Raw genomic sequence first — 20,335 nt, forward strand, 5'->3', positions numbered from 1 at the left:
GTACCACCATCACCCAGGACCTGAAGTGGGAGCCCACCATCACCTCCGTCATCAAGAAAGCCCAGCAGAGGATGTACTTCCTGAGGCAGCTGAAGAAATTCAACCTGCCAACACGGACGATGATGCAATTCTACACTGCAATCATCGAGTCCATCCTCACCTCCTCCATCACCGTGTGGTACGCTGGAGCCACTATCAGGGACAAACAGAGACTGCAGCGTGTTGTGCGCTCTGCTGAGAAGGTGATTGGCTGCAGACTCCCATCTCTGCAGGACCTGTACACCTCCAGGACACTGCGGCGTGCAGCCCGGATCTCAGCTGACCCTTCTCACCCTGGACACAGTCTGTTTGACCTGCTCCCCTCAGGCAGGAGGCTCCGGTCCATTCGCACCAGAACCTCTCGCCACAAGAACAGTTTCTTCCCCTCTGCTGTTGGACACATGAACAATAACCACATGACTGTCCCCGCCACTAACACATGACCCTACGCTGTGTCACTGCATCATTTCATGTCTGGCACTGATCACCACCTGCACTCATGTATATATCTTTCTACGTAGCACTCATAATTCTTATTCTCATGTATATATCTCATGTATATCTCATGCACATATCTTTCTTTCTACATAGCACTTTAATTCTTATTGTTTGCACTGAAGCACCGCAGCAATTTCCTAATGTTGTAAACCTCAACATCTGGCAATAAACCCATTCTGATTCTGATTCTGATTCTGATTCAAGCTGATCATTGGGGGCGGTTGATGAGCTCAAAGACTGGCCTGACAGCAGAGAGCAGGTGGCCTGTGTGGGTGTGAGTTTTGAGAACTATACACACATTGTGTTTTCTTTTCTTAGATGGGGACAAAGCCTAGATTCCATAATGAAAGTCTATCTGACCTCATCATACACTCAACCCAAGTAGAATAACATGTCCTTTTTTGTCTGTATATTTTATTTGAATTTCTATTTAGAATATGTTTGCACTCAATGCTCACCAAAACCCATGTGAAACCTTTGGCTGAATGTCAAGATTTGAGATGTGATGTGCTCAATAATAACAACTGAATTTCAAATATTCAAAGCCCAACCATGCAAAATTCAGACAATTTTTAATGTTCTTCTTATTTTGTTATTGTATTTTCCATTTAGTCTGCCTGCCTGCCTGCCGACGTAGATATATATATAGATATACATATATACATAGATAGATAGATAGATCAATTATGACTTTGTATGTTTACATTGCATGTTACAATGGAAATTGAAAGTAAAAACAAAGAAAAGCCCTGTTCTAAGGTTCAGAAAAAAAGAGAATTAAAATCCCTCCAAAATGTTTTTTTCATAAAGCCTATGTTTTTGTGAAGAGGCCTATGAATAAATGTATACTAAAACAAGAACTGCATGTGGCTCACTCTGTAATGGAGAAGCCCATTATCTGCAAACTTTAAACTGAGCTTGCCTTTTTTCTCTCCCCTACTGGACGTCAGATTGAAATACCCCTCCGAATCTTCACTCCAGCTATGTCCATTAGTCTACAGTCGACTGCTCACCTCTGACATCTAATTCAGAATTTCAGATATTACTCTGAAAGATGAGTGAAACACATGCTCGTGGCACATCTTAGCTTAAACAGTCATCACTCATGGCAACATCACAGCTTTTCTTTTTAAGCTCAAGGCGATAAATGTAGCTTGAAATTGCTGCCCCCCACCCCAATGGAACAAGTGTTGGAAAATCGCAACCATGAAAGCAGTCACACATGTCATTCACTAATATATGACAACCTTCAAAACTTATTGTTGTTCTTTTTTTTATTGTTTAAGATTGGAACAATTATCCGGACTGCATGTTTATTTAGAGAGCTACTCCTCTGATGTCATACTTGACTCTTTCTTTCACTTTGGTGTTTCTGTGGAGCGCAAATACACTTTACAGACATGGCATTTATAACTCAGGCTGAATCAATAAGTAACCTTTAACAGTGAGATGTTCGTCATAGAGATGTTACAGAGAAGCAGTGATCTCACACCTCCACAAAGTGTTATAGTGATGCATGTCATGAAACAACAAAGGTGAAATGTTTCAACTAAATTTCACGTTCATACATTACTGAGCTGTGCTGTTAGTATACTATTGCTTAATGCTACTTTAAACTATGTATGGTAGCTACACACTTTCCCAGGAAGGGTAACATTATTGATATTTTGAGACCTCTTCATGCTCTGTTTCCTTAAGTGAATTTAACATCACAATAATGAGCAAAAATGGCAACAGATTTATCGACTATGAATGCACACGCGATTGCCTTAAAAGTAGTGGCACATACTTTAATTGGTTTGGTGTAAACACTCAGGTCTAGACGAGCGCCCTTCTTTAAACCCCGCAGGACTTTCAAGAGCACTGGAAGAACATATGCTGCCCACAGCATGTGTAATGACTGCCATCAGAGCCATCAATAACCATTATGTTCACCCAGACATTTATGTTACAGTTACAAGGATGAGGAATGAGGCATTTAAGTCAGAGGGCAACCTTTGCAAACTGGTTTTAAAAAGGTCCTGTTCGGCTTTGTTTTTGATTTTGTTAATGAAATACTAAATGATGGGTAAAGACCAGGAATGATCTTGTCTAATTGTATCAAAATGATAATTTATAAATTAGTAGGGTATGAATTGATAAAAAGACAAACTTGTCATAGCAATAATATTGTCTGAACTAAACAAACCCGCTATCCAACTACAGCTGGATAGCGTAGTGATACGACGACACACCTTTGAAACTTAGATTCCCACCTGGGGGTGGTATCTAGTAAGGGTCCTGGCTAGACCCTCCCATTGCTAAACCAAGCCCTGAGATGGTCTGCAGCCTGTCTGCTCGGACACAAGCATTTCACTGCATGTTGTACTGTGTATGATTGTGTATGTGATGAATAAAATAAAATAAATTAATTTAACATACAGTCTAAGAAACAGAAGAGCCTCAAGGAACTTTTTGGGATTTCTTGGCATTGCCACTGAGTTTAATAGGTTCCTTACCTTTTCATCTAAAAATAAAAAATAATAATTTCACTAAAGAAAAAAAGCTACTTTCATGGCTAAAAACTAGCTAAAAACTAACTTGATTGCATCTCAAAATAATTTCCCCCAGGGATCAATAAAGTATTCTGATTCTGATTCTGATTCTCTGTCTCCTCAACAAAAAGTAATGTGATCATTGTAAATTCAAAATAGTTTTTTTTTAATACAGTCCAAGAGTTCAGCTCCACAGCTCGCTCTCAGTAAAACAAATCAATTTTTAATTGATTCCTCTTTGATCATAACATATATGTATGCACAGAAATGGAGTTTTAAATCTTATGCATCTGAATTTTTTAAGATATAGATTTGTGTGAAGCTGCTTTCTACTCTTAATAAAAAGAAATTAGATTCCTCCTCTTATTTATTTAATTTTTCCCTCCCCAGACGCCTTAACGCCCACTCACATCCTGGGCCATCTGACCTCAGGAATTCGCATGATAAGGTGGGGCCAGGTTTCACAATGAGCTCACCCGAAACCCTGGCTGATTGGGACCCACACCCAGTTTCACACCTTGGCTCAGGCGATTAGAGGATCATCAGGGGGTCCTTCTGTCCCTCTGTGGGGGGTTACTCCCACTAGGTTTAAATCTGGGACTCCCCACCATTTGACCTTAGAACTGAAGAAGCTTCTCGGATGAGAGGTGAAACGTCTTCAAGTAACTTTAAAGGTAGAAAAGCCAAATGGCTACTCTCTGGGACTCTAAGTGTAAAGAAGTCCAGACACTTTTCTTTGCAAGCTCCTTTGAATACAAATAAATACTTTAGCATGACATTAGCATGGCATTTTAGACAGATCTGTTAATTCAAAGTGTAAAAAGATTCTACATCCATCCATCCATCCATCCATCCATCCATCCATTTTCTTCCGGTTATCCAGGGCCGGGTCGCGGGGGCAGCAGCCCAGGCAGAGAAGCCCAGACCTCCCTCTCCCCAGCTACCTCCTCCAGCTTATCTGGGGGCGTTCCCAAAGATATAATCTCTCCAGCGTGTCCTGGGTCTGCCCCGGGGCCTCCTACCAGTGGGACAAGCCCGGGAAACCTCTCCTAGGGGGCGCCCAGGGGGCATCCTTGTCAGATGCCCGAACCACCTCAACTGGCTCCTTTCGATGTGGAGGAGCAGCGGCTCTACTCTGATCCCCTCCCGAATGGCCGAACTTCTCACCCTATCTCTAAGGGAGAGACCAGCCACCCTTCGGAGGAAGCCCATTTCCGCTGCTTGTATTCGTGATCTCGTTCTTTCGGTCACTACCCACAGCTCGTGACCATAGGTGAGGGTAGGGACGTAGATCGACCGGTAACTTGAGAGCTTTGCTTTTACACTCAGCTCTCTCTTCATCACAACAGACCTGTACAGCGTCTGCATCACTGCAACCGCTGCACCAATCCATCTGTCAATCTCCCCCTCCCTTCTCCCATCACTCGTGAGCAAGACCCCGAGATACTTAAACTCCTCCACTTGGGGCAGGGTCTCGTCCCCAAAGTGGGCACTCCACCTTTTTCCGGCTGAGGACCATGGCGTCAGATTTGGAGGTGCTGATTCTCATTCCCACCACTTCACAGTCGGCTGTGAACCGTTCCGAGGCGAGCTGGAGGCCATCACCTGATGAAGCCAACAGGACCACATCACCTGCAAAAAGCAGAGATGAGATCCTGAGGCCACCGAAATGAAAGCCTTTCGCCACTTGGCTACGCACAGAAATTCTGTCCATAAAAAAATATGAACAGAATCGGTGATAAAAAGTTAAAAACAAATCAATAAATATATGTCCTTGGTTTTGTGACACTTTTTTGACAATTTACCTGCACGGCACAAACATCCTTAAGATGGGAACATACATGAATATTTATGATGTTACACTGTATGAACAGAGCATTTTAAAGATTGAAAAAAATCATTTTTTTTGGATTAGCATTACTCCTGTCATATTTCCTGTGTTCCCCAAGTGTTGTTGATATGTTCTTAGTATGTTGCGATGAAATCATCTATGAGTGATCCATATTGGGATTCATATTAAGGTTAGACACGCTTCCATAAAGGGAAATGTCCTCTTCGGGTTGGGATGTTTTCCTGGGAAAGCAGGCTCCTTTCAGACCAAGTTAGTATCAAAAATTATTGAACATTCGTGTCTTAAATCTTTTTCCTATCAAATATCTAACAACTCACGTGATACCTTTTACCTGTTTTGTTGCCTTTATATTATTTTAGATCACTGCAGAATTTCAGAAAATAACTGCAGTGCATCTGGAACCAAAATTTGTATCTGTGTTGGACCCCAGCTGTTTTCTGCAGTGTGTACAATTCAACCCAATGAGAGTAGTAATCCACGAATACATGAATACAATTCCCCCTGGAATTTAATGGATAGGGAAAAATAAAAACAACAAAAAAGCAGATCTTCTAGATATCCCAAAATCTCTAAAGAGGTGGACAAATACATTTAGGACAGATGTTTCAAGTATCTGTCTAAAACGACTGATCCATTTTTCCCACCAGCTTAAAACTTCCAGATTTGTATTTTTGACAGACAATTTTGTCCACATTTTTTTTTTCCATCAACAGTGTCACTAGAGGCCCTGGAATGACATTTGGAAGAGTTTGGGTTTGAAAGTGAGTTTGGCATACCTCATTTATGTCCAGTATCGCTTGGAGGGAAAAAAAAAAATAGTATCGGTATTATCATCCAAGCAGAAGATACAGATCCAGCCTCTGAGATCACCTATGGTCACATCCATCACCTTCCGCAAAGTAGATGGAACATTGTTAATACCAAAAGGCATACCTTTGAGTTGGAAAAGGCCAAAAGGACATGGAAAACTCTCCTCTTGGCCCCAGTGCTGTACATGTCTGTCTAACATTGCCAACAACCACTGTCAGTGTTGGAGAAGGGAGTCCAATTTTTTTTAAACAGTAGGTAATGGATAAACATCTGTGCAACCTATAGTGTAAAACTTTGTGTAATTGACAAACATTTTCTGTTTATCCAGGGAATAAGGACCAGCGGAGAGAACCATGCAGAGGATAAAGGTTTGATGATATCCATTCCAAACATTTTGTCAGTGATGTCTATAGTTTTGCATGGACTCTGTAAGGTTGCTGCTTAATAGACAAATCTTGGTAGATAAAGAATATCCTGTCTATTAGGGGACACTGAATTTAGGAAGAGAGCCATAATCTGTCCTTTCCAAAAATGACCTTTCTTTTGTCCTTTTATTTTCAGACGCCACTCATCTGAGAGATGTTTTGGATTAATTCCCCACCTGGATTTATGAATTAGGATCTCGTGGCCCCTTGAACTCCGTTAACTCAAAAGCACTCACATTTTGAAGCACATTTCAAAACAGATGTCCACACAATTACTATAAACACGTGTATTATAAACACAAGCCCATCAAAATAAAAAAGTCTTTCTCGGAAAAATTTGATAAATAAGCACCAAAAGCAATGAAGAAAAAGAAATACAAAAACACCTGCGTTTCAGTTCGATCCATGACAATTTAATGAATTCAATTCAATCCAATTCAATCCAATTCAGTTCAACTGGCGAAATGAAAAATGACCCGGCCCAGTCCCTCTTTATTCAGCAAACAAATCATGTACCTAGATTTCCCTCGAGAGGATCTTCTTCGCTTAACAAAACAATAGAGGATCACTGGGGCACTGTTACACAGTTTAGCTGCTTTTTTTCCTTAAAAGGATAAATCCTCTTCCTTGAACAAACAGAGGATCTTTTTAAGTAAAAACTAAAATGTAAAATTTTCCATGCAAATAAATATAACAAAAACAATTTACAGAAATGAAAAAGGGATTATTATTTCCTGAGTAGTCTTTGAAGACCAAGTTGCTGTATCTTCCTGGCACAACTGGTATGCTGATACAAGTCCGTAGCCTCTAATCCAACCCTGACCCTTATGTCATGACTGCCACAGGCAAGTACAGATCATCTCCAAGTGCTTGCTCAAAGGGGTTTTTGATTGTTTGGGTTTTTTCTGTATTATTATAGGGTCTCTACCTTGAAATGCAAAGTGCCTTAAGGCGACTGCTGTTGTGATTTGGTGCTATATAAATAACAATTAATTGAATCAGATGTTTGGCATGCTGACTCACTGAAGGGAAATATATATGTACTGCTCGAAAAAAATAAACAAACACTTTGAAAATGCTTCAATTTGCAATTGGAAAAAACAAACAAACAAAAAAACATTCTGGATATCTATACTGATATAGACTGGGTAATGTGGTATTAACAACAGGATGCCACATCATTTGATGAAAATGAAAATGATCAATCTACCGGGAATGATACAACCCCCAAAAATCGAAGTGAAAAAAATGATGAGGCAGGCTAGTCCTTTTTTACAAAAGCCAGAATTGTCTTTTATATGTATGCATGCCTGACAGCATCAGGGCATGCTCCTAATGAGACAACCAATGGGAGGGCTGCCTCCCAGATCTGGATCAGGGTATCACTAAGCTCCTAGAAATTGTGAAAACAGCATAGGGTCTGACAATGGATCAAAGGATTCACAGTCAGGGTGCCATTCTCTTGTCTGCAGAGGTCTCTGTACATCCATAGAAGCCCCACCACCAGACTGATGAGGCTATGCGATGTTACAGGCAGCATAACATTCAGCTTCTCCAGACCTTTTCATGTTTGTCACATGTGCTCAGGGGGAACCTGCTCTCATCTGTGAAAAACACAGGGTGTCAGTGGTGGACTTGTTATTCTATGTCAAATGCACCACGGTGCCGGGGAGTGGACATAGAGCCCACTAGAGGATGTCAAGCCCTCAGGCCATCCTTGTGAAATCTGTTACTGTTTGTATGTTCAGAGAGATTCAAACAAGTGGCTTGCTGGACATTGTTATGTAGGGCTCTGGCAATGCTCACCCTGTTTCTCAATACACAAAGGAACAGATAGCAGTCCTACTGACGGGTTAAGGGGCTTCTACTTCCCTGTCTGGCTCTCTTAGGGTAACTGCCTGTCTCTCAGAATCTCGTCCATTCTCTTGAGAATCTTATGGTAATGGCACATATTGATCTGCTGTCCTTGATGAGTTGGAACACCTGTGCAACCTCTGTAGGGTAGGCACTGCTGCAACACGGACCCTAACAAAAAGCAAAAATAAGTGTAAAAAAACAGACAGAAATGATGAGGAGGGAAACAATGTCAGTGGCCTCTGCTTTACAAAACTATTCCTGTTTTGCAGATTTCTCATTGTTGCCCATCTAGTGCATCTGTTGTTAGTTCCATTAACACACCAAAGCAGCTGAAATTAACAACCCTCTCTGCTACTTAACTAACCAGATCAAATCTGCTCAATATAGAGTGAAAGGTTTTATTTTAAAAAAAATGTCTTCATTGAGTTTTTCATTCATCAAAAAAGAAGAAAATTACTAATCATAACATACAAAACAGACAAACAAAAAACCAACACAAACAACAACAACAAACTCTTGCATCACTGACATGCCGTGTTTGTGGACTGCCTTTTTTAACAGTATGTTGTCCACATTCTCTTCAGATAAGTCCATATCCTGTCCAGAAATGGTCCCCGTATACATTCAAACCAAGAAGGAAAAATTTTAGGGTCTGTCGGGAGCTAAAATTTCAACTACAACCTGCACATCCTCCTGAAATATTTTATTTTATTTATTTTATAATATTTATACTTTATGGGCCATTCCCATCCCTTTCCATGTTTTCCACATTTTTTAAAGTATATTTAAGTGTATTGATAATGAAAAATAAAACAAAACAAAAAACAACTGAGGTCAAAGGCTTAAGTAGACATGGCTAACTGTCAATATCTACAGGAGGGATTAAAATATGAATGAAAAATGTTAGGTGGAGTGTTGGTAAAACAGCTGGTTAGACTTATTACATTCAGACATTCTCATAGATGCCAATCTGATGCTGAGCCTGCATCTGGCTGTATTGTCACACACTGCACATGGTTAGAGCTGCTGTCCTGTCTCCATTGTAAAAGATTTCCTTGCTGATGAACTAATAAAGTTATTAACATTTTTTTCATGCTCCATCTTCTCTGCATCACACAAGTTGGCCAAGGTGGTTAGCAAGAAGAAGCTCATCTCTTACAATGCTAAATCACTGAAGCTCATTTACTTGCTAACGCTAGCTGTGGTTCCACACAAAGTGCCGATTTTGAACTGACCTCAGAGCAGTGAAAGCAGACCAGTGGCAGCTTGCCTTTTGCTTAACTGGATGGTTTTTAGTGTCTGTGCATAGCATTGCCATCGTGTCCAAGCACTAGTATCAAGTAGATGTGGTGTATCTTTTCTCACAGTGCAGTTTTAAAATTTGTCAGCCCCAAAAATATAGGGCTTCAAGAACTGATGCAAGCTTCAAGTCTATCTTCTTTTTATCTGCCACGGAGGAGTCAGCAGGTACAGACTTGTCAGATTTTGACCACAGTGCCTCAGTGGTGATAGCTGGGAGACTGATACTAGGCCAGTGCTGTGATTACTTGTATGCTGTTTATGTGGTTGTGCATTTTCCTTACATATTTTTTTTAGACCTTCTTAGTTTCTTGTCAATCAAACACACAGAGTACATCATAAAATTTGGTGTAGAAAAGAAATAAACAACATATATTTAGGCCTCTGCTGCTCCTTCATACTTATTTTTGCAGCCAGTCAGTTCAAAGTGAATACATGTACTGCATACATTTTCTCATATTAAGGATCTCCTCTATAATTATCATGCACTGATGTTAATCACAAGTTGGGAACATCATCTCCAAAGTTTAATTAGAAGATGTCATAAAAATGAGAGTACTATGATGTTATGAAACATGCGAGGGGTATTCAAATGATCCGAATATTTATTTTTGCAATCTTTAAAATTTGCATATGCACATTATAGTATATGGTAGTCTTAATATTATGGATGTGGAAACTGAGATGAAAAGCGTAAATTATTCTGCTTAAAACGTTCATTTTCAGCTCCATATTTTTATCCTTGTAGTCTGCTGCAGCAGCTTTGTGTGATTCACAGTAATTCTTTTGAATTCTGAATTTTATCCCACGCCTTTGTGTATCCGCTCACTGTTCATTCATTGTGTCAAACAAGCTTTAGCTTTGATTTCTTTAAGGAAACCCTGCCTGTAAATGAGCTTTCTTCTGATTGGGTGCCTGCTACAAACAGAAGTTTTAAAGAGCTGGTGGGAAGGGCTGTATGCCTAAAATGAGATGCTTCTTTCCAGTTTTCATCACTTAAAATATATATATCTATATTTACATGACCTGGCCAGTCAGTGACATTTACACTGCATAGCAACAAAAACCTGTCAGCTGCCCGCTTCATCATCTTTACTGAACTTTGATTGTGGAAGGAGGAAAACTGTCAATTTTGAAAGTGCATGTGGGGACAGTCAGAAGCATGACGTGCTTTTTACCTCTAACTAGGAGAAAAAGAGTCAGTCACAGTGAGTGCACACAGCTCTAAGCAGAGTGCTATGCCAATGTTTGGCCATAAAGCACCAACTTGGAGAGGCTGTAGGAAGGCACGAGTGAGAGATGTAATGCTCAGAGGAGACCAGAGGACGTGCACTTCCCATTAATTGTGGCTTCATGCCCATGGCTGCAGTTGCAGGGAGTATTTGTGTGTTGATGAGGACACTAGTGGCTTCCCCCTACATCTACAACCGTGCCTCCTTAAGCAGAGTTGAGAGCTTTTGGCATTCTGAATGTGAACTGCAGTGACAGCAGTGGTCCAGCATACAGTAAGCCAGATGAAACTCTTAAACCTGGATTTCAAATATCCTTTCAGTGTTAAGGATGAGTAGTACTCTTAACTTCCCCCTTTTCTCTTTTGATGTCATTGCTCCTGAACTATAAATAAACTTCTACCTCAGAGACATTAAACTGACTCAGAGTGAATTTGTACTTGGGGCACCAGAGAAGAAAGGAAATCTCGCACTGCTTTGTTTGAGGTCCAAGTCTTGGCACAGTACATTTTCTCTGGACAATTCTACAGACTGTCACCTCAGCATAGGCTGAACTCTAAACAATGGCTACAGCAAAATAAGAAAGACAGTGCACAGCTTTGCCACAAATAGAAATTGTGTGGTAATAAGTGTTCATCTAAGGAAGAGAACTGCTGAGTGTGTGGATTAATTAGAACTACTTTTTCCATTTAGAATTCAATTTAACAAAAAACAAAACAAAAACATTGAGTAATTAGTTAAATAAAATTAAAAGTTTACAAGCAAAAAACTTTCCACCTGAAAGCCATGGCTCAGAGTTTCTTTCTATTTCCTCCTGTTCAGTTTTCACATCTAAAACAGTTTCTTTTTCACTGTGCATTTGTTGCTGTCATTCTTTCCTCATTCTGTTTGAATGATTTAATGGATCCAAGTGTGATATTAATGGTTTCGTGTAAACATTTTCGTGGCGCTCAAAATAGTCTCCTCTTGTCTTAAAAAAAAGTCCTGTTCTGCTAGATATGATAAACATATTTGATGGCAGCCTGTTAATGAGGCTCATCCTGTTTACCAACACCAAGTAATGGTACCATTATCCAACATTAATCATGTGCTAGTTATTTATTTATTTTGTTTATTTCATGCTTTTTTTTGAGGGGGATGGGGGTGATTTTATCTCTTCTCACAGGTATAAGTTCAAATCTTGGGTAAACAAAATGCCTTAGCAAAAACTTATTATTTTCCAAAGCTAATGAGGTCATAACAAGCAAATTCTCTCGGTATGTCATTAGTCAGTCCGTGGGGAAATGATAGTGTTCCAGGTATGAAGCAATTTATTTGGTTTCTCACCAGTGCATGTTTTCACTGTGAAACCTGAACCTTGTCCACTATAATGAACACTTGACCAAGAATTTGACTATAGAAAAATATGCTGGAATAGAATAATTTGCTTTGGCAGCATGTACTTGTTAAAATGTGATGTATCAGTGTTGCAATGATACACTGTCTGGATCCAAGTCTCCACTGCATGCTGTAACGTTTGAACAGAACTGAGGCCCAAGCTCTGCATCTCTTATAATCTTCTATTATCAGCACTTTATTAAATATATCTACAGCTACAAATTTAAGCTATAACAGCGCAGAGTATAGCCATCCCTTCCCTGTCACCAATATTTTTTAATGGTTTAGAAAAGGTGAATTTCTGACAGACAAAATAAGCTTTCAGTGAAGAGATTAAGGTCAGGATCATAATTTTCTGGAAGCAAATAAATCATGCACCATTTCATTTAAAAATAAAATTTAAAAAATAAAGACGGTGCTTTCCAAAATGTCAAACACAAGGTTTTAAAATGGTAGTCCACAAACCAATGATTGACCCATGGTGGCAACACCCAAACAGAGCACTCCAAGTGATGACCCAGAACTCTCTTTTATTACTTGGGCTGCAGGGACTGAATTTTCTGTTACAAAGTTCTGGTTACTCAGATAATTTTACACTAAACTTTTAAGAGGAACTTTCACTCACTTTTCTATGGACTGGTTTATATGCTCAAATCACATGCTTCCCATTCATTGTGACCACATTTCAATGAAAAGTGAAAGACACTGTAAACATTATATGTAATGAGGTTAAACAAAATCCACATTTTTGAAGATACACCACTGAATTAAATCCTAAGTGCTATTTATCTTTATCTTGAGAGTTCATAGTAATAATATGTCATAAGCAAAAAAGCTGGCTAAATAGAAATGCATCTATTTGAATTCACTGTAACTTTTTATTTATTTAATTCAAATTACAGAAGGAAATCAGGCACATCAGAAGTCACTGGTGGAAACCTTAAAAATGCCTTCATAAATATTGTAAATCAGATTCAGTATAATTCATTTGAAGGTATCCATACACACTAACGATGGAAGGCGTTACAACTCGGTGAGCCGTAGGCGGGAAAGAGATGAATATAGAATCAGGCTTAGTCTAAATGTGTGTGTGTGCTGTGTGTGTCCCCATAAATGTTTGGTTTCTGTTGAATTTTTTTTGTATAGAGCAAAGTGTGTCCCAGTTTCCTCTCTCAAACACACAAGAACACTCCCTGTCCAGCGTGTGTTCTCAGGAAACATGCAAGGGTTTCTTTGTTCTTTCTCACCCTTTGCTCATCAAAACTTGAAACTAGTTAAAAGGAATCTAAAGGTCATAAATGGGTTTGATGGTCCTACTATTAATTCACACGTCAGTTCAAAGGCTTTCTTAAGCGAGAGAGAGATTCACCCGCTATCTATTCATGTTCACTTTATCATTATCATTGGTCAAATAATAAACTATTCCTAAAGATCTTGTCTAGCTTAGTCTTTTATCCCATTTCAGAGTATAATTGAGTCAGATGTTTGTTATAGTGAGGTAAAATAACACAGTTTTGCAAGTTCAGATACATTACCCATGACAAAATCAGATGGCGTTTAACCTCAGGCTGTTTGTTTTTCCTCAAAACCGTAGATGATGTGATAGTTTCACCAAACCTCAAAAAATCTCCAGCATCACTGAGGTGGAGTTTAAAGATGTGCGTCTATTTTTAGATGTGCGGATTAGAATCAGGCTCTAAATGTCCAGTGAAGCGTGAATGATCTTTTTCCAGAAGACAATTTAACTTCATTTGGCATTTGACCTGAATGACACAGCTATTTTCATCAAGCACAACGTTTTGGAGAATAAAGACGTCCGCACCTGTTTTCTCTGGGCGTGTTTTTGCATCTTCTTGTATCTCTATTAGCTTTTTTAAGAATGTGTATGTGTAGGCCACAGTAGACACTTTAGCCTGTGGTGTGACTGGGCTGTGAGCCAGCAACATCTGCAGGGGTTGTGTGAGAGTGCTGCATGGCGAAGAAGCTGAAGATACCTGATCAGTGTGATGGATGCCTATGAGCCTTGTGTGTGCACCGACATGCGCACCTGCTGCCCGTGCCCCACTTATTGAATCCATGAATCAATTTAATGAGCGGAGGACGGGGTCAGGACTTCAATAAACACCCCACCAAGCTTTCAGATTTAATGTCTGCTAAATGAATGATACTGTATGTTCGACAAACACCCACAGCACAACACTTCAACTGGAAATTGGAAATTGGTTTTGAAGCAAACACCATGTACAGTATGTGCTGTTTGCTTGGTAAGTTGTACAGCTTGTGCATAAACATTTCCAGCATGTAGTTTGACTGCAAATGAGTTCAGACTAACAGCAAAGTATAATTTAGTTGTGCGCCTCTGTGTGCCTGAGTGTTTGTGGCAGGGTAAAGAGTGAGACTTGAGAAAGAGAATCAGACATCTTCCATTGGTAATCAATACTGCAGCAGTGACCTGAGCATTTGCTTCGTGATTCCTCCCATTTAGAGCTACAGGGCTGGCTGACTGACAAATATTCACAAAATCATGATTTCCAAATGGAAAAAAAACCATGGTGACTTGTAGATGTACATATGTGCTGATACCTAAAGCCATCATTATCCTCCTGCAGCAAACCTTTGAAAAACCTTGTCTGAAGGTCACTGTGCTGCTTTGTTGTATAGTCAGCTGGATGCTCACAAAATTCTTTTCAGCTTCAACTTCTTTTCAGTTGCTCATTTTTGCATGAAAATAACCCATATTCATCTTGTAGCGCAATTTCAGGGTAAAATAATTGCTGTCAACCTCCTGATCTTCGCATGCTGTGATTATAAACTTAGTTTCTCCTCTACTGATTTGTCCACAAGTATGCTTCCATTTATGAGGTCATTCCATGCGTTGAGGATACAGCAGAAAGGACGAATGGTTGCTATTTAGATGTCTGTGGCAGCAATATCCCAGTAGTGAATACATTTTTCTTCATCCACTGGGGACGCAGAGACTAATGGAGCATGAGAGTGGCATTTCCCCCGGAGTTGTGTAGCTGAGTCACGCCCCCGTTTGGAGAGGAGCTGCAGGCAGCAGTTGTAGGAGACTGAGACCAACAGGGCATGCTGTGAGAGTCTGGGCCAAATCGGGGGTAAACATCGATGGCAGTAATTGGAGACGAGCACAGCAGGGTATTTCATACATTTCTGATCCATGTGGCTTCATGGACTATCTACTGAGTGTGGGCTTTTTGGGGTGAAAAGAGGTGATTGTTTGTGTGCTCGAGGTGTTTCCCAGTTTTTGCACGTAAACTTGTGAACCTCCCCCCCATGATGTATGATCCATGTTTTATAGGTCAAGATTTCATTGATTGAATGAGTACAAAATTCAGAGGCGCAGAGTACGTTTTCATACAATGACTCTACCTGTGAATAGAAGTGTAGACAAAGAAAAGACACACTAAGCTGTAGCTGTCCATCAGTTTTTCTAATTTAGAGGAGCTCCAATGGAGCTATTAGTGCTGTATTTGTATTGAATCAATATCATTAGTCTTTTCATTACATTTGTTTAAAGAACTCCTTCTCAATCAATCCGTCTGTGTCTGCTGCTTTCTTTTTGCATTAATTCCTAATCCTGTCTTGGTTATAGAGGAACTATAGGCACATGTGTAAACATTAGATGAAATGAACACCTTAAAATTATGAAAGCATGATATAAAATAGCTTTGAAAGCTGGATTTTCCAGGATTCAGAATGCACTTTATGACACACAGGTGTAATTTCCCAGTAATAACTTTTGGTGTTATTTAAAAAAAAAACAATTTGCATGTTGTACATTGGAGTTGTTAGCAGAAGACAAAAGAACACAAACATCTATGTAAATATGCCCAACTGCTGTTTTAAAAGCACAGCAGTCACAGAAAAATGCTGCACGCTCATAGTACTTAGCTTCCTTGCTTTTAGAATAATTGCAATTGAAACATGTGTATTTAAACACACTATTGCAGTGCATTACTAAACTTGTTGGAAAAGTAAAAGGTTAGCAGTGGGAGTCACATCCTGTGAGTCTGTTGAGGTCTCTTATCAGTGTCTGCTGCTTATCACTCAGCCCCACAGCAGCTGAAACACACAGAGACTGTTCTACCTGCACCTGACAAGAAATTATCTTTATCACTGTCTATAGCGTGACATTCTCTTGTGTGGTTTTTTTTTTCCTATGGATCACAGATGAAATTATTCAGTGCAAACAAACAGCAGAAATGGGGAGGCGATAAGTGAAAATTATTTGATACTTTCACAAACAGCAGCAACCGTCAGAGGCTCTTTCACTCAGAACCACCATTACGCATCAGTTCATTTTGTGATTGTGTTTTAAGCTGATTTTTGTTTTAATAATAGCTTCAACATGTTGATCATCATTTAGCTGAATATAAATAAATATAATCACATTCAGTTCTATGGGAACTTTTCACCACAGTTAGCTCATTGTGGTATTGCAGCAAATTTGCTATCATCAACCCTACACGAGTCTTCCCCAAAACCTAAAGGTACACATGTAATTAAGTTAACTACGGGCGATCGTGGCTCAAGAGTTGGCAGGTCGTCTTGTAATCGGAAGGTTGCTGGTTTGAGCCCCGGCTTTGACAGTCTTGGTCGTTGTGTCCTTGGGTAAGACCATTGCCTTTACCCATTGCCTTCTGGTGGTGGTCAGAGGGCCCGGTGGCGCCAGTGTCCGGCAGCCTCGACTCTGTCATTGCGCCCCAGGGCAGCTGTGGCTACAATGTAGCTTGCCATCACCAATGTGTGAATGACTGAATGTGGTGTAAAGCGGTATAGGTTCCTTAGGGACTGAGTAAAGCGCTATACAAATATAGGCTATTTACCATTTAACTTAAATGCAGCTTTGGAGAGCAGCTCAGGGCTAGATAGATCATGTCAAAGCACTTTTATTCAAACAGCATATTTAAAAACAGTTCAGCTGTTGTGCTTTCAGTTTAATGGCAATGCAAGTATAGAAAAATATACACAGAATGGGGAATGCACATTAAATGCAAAATTGCTGATGCTACACTTCACACAAGTTAATTGGCTATTCATCGTTTTATTGACCTCAAGGGTCATTGAAATGCCATTTCAATTCCAAAGAGGGTGAATCCTAGATTTTTACATATGGACATTTCTGGCTTGGAGTAGTTTTTAATTTGCCCACAATTTCATATGATAAATGATGTGTTCAGTTGGAATGGGCTATTAGTTGGATGGAATCACAAAATTACAATCACCCATTAAAATGTTTTAAGGAAATACAATCAGATATATGGCCCAAGAAATCAATTAATGCATGGTAAATCACCTCAATGGACCCAACAATAACTGTTCAATAGCTATGATGCTGATATGCATCATAGCTACATAAGTTGTTCCATCTGCATTAAGTCAATCATGCAAGCGCAAACTGTTCCTCTGTCATATTGTCACTTGATGTAACACACACACACACAAGCCAAACAAAGACACCCCCCCGTGTGTCATTTTACCAACAATAGTGTGAAAACTTTAGATCTGTGGAAGAGACAAAGTGATAAATGGCTTCAGTGAACTTTATTATTTAACTTGTCTACAACAACTGTTTTACTTCTTTCATGAATTTTACTGTATATGATCTGTCATTTATTATTGCTGTATGTTGGGCATGAAATGACTTGGTACTGAAAACTTCTTCTACACTGTGTCCTCCCTCTCTTTGCAGTTATTAGCTCCAGACATTAGGAGAACAAGTGGAGTAAAATGTCTCATTTACAACTTTTAAAAATTCATCATTCTTCAGCCTATTCTGCATTAATGATGCAAAATGACACAAAGTACCCTGCCCCGGGGGGAACCTACACAGACTTCATTACAAGGTACTTTTAATTAGTCTTCGTAATTAAAAGCAGAATATTGGGTGCAGAAAGGCTGGAAGCTAAATTGATATGGCTATAAACATTTGCATGTTCATTGGTCAGGGTTAGCAAACCATCTCGTTACTCAGTCAGATCCGACAAGAGGCTGGAGAGCTGAACTGGAGAGGGATTTAAAAGAAAATGTGTATGACACCTTCTTAATTAAGTGGGAAGGGAGTAGGGGGGCTGTATAATGAGAAAGTAAAAACTAGGTGTGAAGTTGAGTATAGACATTTTCTCTTCTATTTTGGGATGACCATATGCTACAATATGTCGTCCAGAAGGGCTTCGTAGTATAATACACACCCAAAGGCATATACTATTAAATGTATCCTCCAGCTGCACGCTAATTTGCAGTGTCAGGTTAAAAAGACTATAGTACATTATAATGATGGAGATGGTTTAATGAGTTGAATAGACCTTTTTGAATCGAAAAAAAGCATAGCTATATGTATGTATGTATATATGTATGTATATATGTATAAATAATATGATACAGGCACAGAAGGGGAACAAGTGCTTACAAAACAGTATGAGAGGTTTTTATCACATGTGATGAATGCAGTTTATCTCAAATAGCATTTTACACATGATTTGAGGTGTACCTAAAAATCTGTTCATATAAGCAATGTAATGCAGCACTGTAATGTAGTGGTTAGCACTACCACCTCAAAGACAGAAGTGCCTTCTTTGTGGAGTTTGAATGTTCCTTCAGCGCTGAATCACAGAATAAACGAAATTTATTCACTCTTTAACTAATTTGTGAGATTCATAAGAGAAATCGAATCATTCCGTAAGTTCCAGACACTGCAAAAAGTCTTTGGTTTATCAGCCTAAAAGTTAAAATACAGTTAAATACAGACCTCATGTTTTCACTTTTGTTGATTTTCAAAAAAGCATAGAGCTTATTTATGCCAGGCCACGCTCTGTAACAATCACAGTACCAACACATTTTCCCGAGCCTTTGAAATTTCAACAGTAATACATTCATCTTTCTGCATTCCCAGTTGTTTAGGCTTAGTTTTACCAGGTATAATAAACTAGATGGAGGTCCCGGAATAGAGTCATTCTTTAAGAAGAATGGTAATAAAAGTGAAAATGTCCAAAAAATGGATGAGATTTATAGGAAGTTCTACAGAGAGTAGAAGTTTGCACTGTTTTATGTGCTGGTGAAAACAAGCAAACGTTCATTTTAAAACATGAAACCTGTGATACTTCCAGCAGTCCTGCTGTGTGCTGTCAGATTTTGAATGTCTTCAATATTAATCAAGTTTGACTTTTTTTTCTTTCAACATTTAAACCTGTCCAGTCACATTTCAGAACATTAAATTAGAGTTAAATGACATGGAGCTTCCATGAATCATTAACCTCACAGCCTCAGAATTGTTCAAATCCATGCCACAGAAAATGAACAAGCGGCAATTATCTTCTTCTTGAGCTGCCCGGTTGCATAAGAGCTCAAGCTGAGTATTCAGTTGAGTTTCATTAAATGGGAGTTCAGTGTTCTGTTAAACATTGTGTTGCTTTGAAAACTTTTAGTGAAACTTTTAGTTAATAAGAAAAATATTTATCACAAAATTGCATATTATTGAGTGGCATCTATATTTCAACTGAACAGAGGAAATCCTTAGACATTCCTGAATCCCTGATCTCTACGTTGAGGCGATCTAGTGGGAGTGTTGGGCAGCCACTCTTATCATCTTCTCACCCCCTCTCTCTTACTTACTAACTCACTTACTTGCTCGATCTCTCTTTCATACACATTGTGTGAGTGCAAAAATAAGATCACAAAGCAATATCAGTATCATCAGTACAGCTTTTCATCTGCATGATGGACAACATACAGGAGTTGGGTAATGGACACATTTATTAAAGCTTATGCTATAAACATGGTTCAACTTGTCTACCACAAGCCCAAAACAGATTTAGTGTAACTAAAGTAATATGAAGACAACTGTAAAGCCTATAAGCATGGAACAGAAGAGAGACTCCCATTAACAACAGATCCTCACAGACAGACTGGATGGGTCACCGTGCCAAACAAGCACACTCATTTACAAAATTACTTATTCAACAATTATTTCCAGAGAACTAGCTTCTAGATATATCACTCAAACACACACACTTGTTTTCATATCTTAATCAGACATCTAATTGACATAATGCTTTCCCACGCTGCTTGCTGTACACCATCGAAAATGAAAGCCCAGCCCTATCCCTTAGCCTAAACCTAACCATAACCTAATTGTAACCCTGACACTAAAACCAGATATTGAGCCTCAAAAATGCCTTCAAATTCAAGTATAGTGATGTGCCAATTTTCTGTCCTCACAAAGATGTCTAAACGTTCAATTCAATTCAATTCAATTTTATTTATATAGCGCCGAAAATCACAACAACAGTGGCCTCATGGCACTTTATATTGTAAGGTAGACCCAAAAATAATTCATACAGAGAAAAATGCAACAATCATATGACCCCCTATGAGCAAGCACTTTGGCGACAGTGG

This window comes from Diplotaxodon limnothrissa, linkage group LG14 (assembly GCF_057381915.1).
Source record: "Diplotaxodon limnothrissa isolate DT_005_m linkage group LG14, D_limnothrissa_male_GT1.1, whole genome shotgun sequence".
Lineage (NCBI taxonomy): Eukaryota > Metazoa > Chordata > Actinopteri > Cichliformes > Cichlidae > Diplotaxodon > Diplotaxodon limnothrissa.